This window comes from Borostomias antarcticus (genome assembly GCF_949987555.1).
Source record: "Borostomias antarcticus genome assembly, chromosome: 19".
In the NCBI taxonomy this organism is placed as follows: Eukaryota; Metazoa; Chordata; class Actinopteri; order Stomiiformes; family Stomiidae; genus Borostomias; species Borostomias antarcticus.
In genome coordinates, this window is record NC_140252.1 from 20,379,778 (window position 1) to 20,382,277 (window position 2,500).

The window sequence follows — 2,500 nt, forward strand, 5'->3', positions numbered from 1 at the left end:
GAGGCGCCTCGGCAGTTGACAGGAAATCACGTGACCTCTGCAGTTGACAGGAAATCAATCCGAGTACAATCAATGTCAATCAATGACAGTATCAAGCCGAGTACAATCAATGCTAGAGTACTGAGTACTGTGTTTTAAACATTGCATCGTGGTGAGTGCTGCTACTACTATGTTGCACATGCATGTATTTGTATTTGTGTAATCATTGCCATTGTAATTATTGTGTGTAATTATTTTTATTATTATTATTATTAACATTGAGTGTAATTATTGCCATTGCCGCTGCAAAGTCTGCTTTGTACCGCTTCTCGTTCCATAAAGGCCGTTTCAGACGGGGAGCGATGTTCCTCCTGCGCCTGCGCGTTCTCGCTTGGATCAGCGGGGGACGCGCGTCCTGCGCGCAGCGGGGAAAGATGACTACAATTCAGCTCTTGTCCGCCCTCTCACAATAATGACTTGTCTGCGACAAGAGCTCAATTGTAGTCAGCTTTCCCCGCTATAGGCCTTTATATTAACCCCCGCACTCGGGAGTGGGGGTCGTAACGTCCAAACGCAGTGACAAGACTGATTTCTGGGCTTGTGCTAGAGACATTTTAAACTGCAATGGGAAAGTAACCGACTTTCCTACAATTACATATCATAGAGAGTATACCTTCATATTTTCAGCTTGTTATGTGCATATTTAGTTATATGAAAACGACCGCAAATCATCACTATGAATTATGTGAAGTGTCGCCCTGAAAATATTGCTTGGCGACGTAGCCCTATGTATAAGTATTGTAGTGTATTGTGTAGTATATTTTTATACTGTACCATACTGTATTACATCAATACATCTGTATAACACTGTATAACATCAATACATCTGTATTACACTGCAATTGTATGAGAATTACTGTACAAACGTTATTCTGAGTTATTCTGAACGCCACACATTCTGTTGAGCCAGGAATTGCAGGGCTGTCGTCAAAATTTGAAAAACAACATAACGCCGTTGGATTTGAATAACGGAATTGTTTAGAGGACATTTTGAGTTACACATTAATCTACAGTGTTATTACCAACAATTCTCTGGTTTTGTGGATTTACGTTTTTAGTAAAGAATTGGCGACGCTGTCGTCTCAGAGTGGGCGTTACGCACACTTCCACTATGCAATGAGGTCCCTTAGTCTACTTTACTGTTTCATGACCCCTGGCTCCTAAACTTACTTGACTCGACGAACCTCGCTGTAACCAGCATGACACACAGCCACACGAGTATCTCCATATTTACAATCCAGTTTCATTCATCACAAAATATCAAGACGTGGTCGCATACTAAGCTTTAACAGGCGGCAGGCGCGCCTACTAAAAGCTAGAAAGAAGAAGTTGGCCGGTTTACCAGCCGTGCGTAAATAAGTGAGGTGTAGGACCTCTGCGCAACGCCCAGCGTGGTGATGAATAGGCTATTTCCAGTTGGACTATCGACTAGGCGCAGCTACGCCAGGCGTGAGCGATACGCGCTATCCATGTGCTTCCATCACACCACCTGATCCATAGGCGACGTAAACAACGCAAGCTACGTTGTGAACGCAAGCTCCAACATGACTCGAGAGCTTGTGTTTTGTTTTGTGGAAATCTTCATGTAGTCATGGACCTGAATTTCAATAGTCACATGAAGACAATTACAAAGTCAGCCTACTATCACCTGAAGAATATATCAAGGATTAAAGGATTTATGTCTCAGCAGGATCTGGGAAAACGTGTCCATGTGTTTATCTTCAGTAGACTCGACTACTGTAACGGTGTGTTTACAGGTCTCTCTAAAAAATTAATCAGACAGCTGCAGATGATTCAGAATACTGCTGCTCAAGTCACTAAGACTAAGAAAGTGGATCACATCACTCCAGTTCTGGCATCTTTACACTGGCTTCCTGTCTGTCAAAGAACTGACTTTAAAATACTGCTGTTGGTTTATAAAGCACTGAATGGTTCAGGGCCAAAATATATTTCTGATCTGCTGCTGGTTATGAACCATCCAGACCTCTCAGGTCGTCTGGCACAGGTCTGCTTTCTGTCTCTAGAGTTAAACATGAATACATCCATGGTGGAAACACAAGGAATCGCACTATTGCTTGCGTCAAGTGACACATTTCGGCATGACACACGCAGGACGCAACGAGATCTGCGTGGCCTTGCGCAGCTTGCGTTGCTTGCGCTACGTAGTTTGCGTCGACTATGAATCCGGCCTGCGCTCACGGGAATATTACATTCTAGAGCGGTGATGTGGTATCTTCGGTTCTTAACTTTTGGGCAAAATGAAAGTACTTCAGGAGCAAAATGCGGTCAAATCAACAATTTATTGAGCACGCCTCACAGGTCAAAACTTCGGCAATACTAAAGTTCTTTTTACGAGGTGGCGAGCTTATATACTTGGCTTCAGGCCAAGTATCACATGACAAACAAATTTACATACAAGGGATGTACATTTAACACAGATCTGGTCAACTAGTCTTGTAAT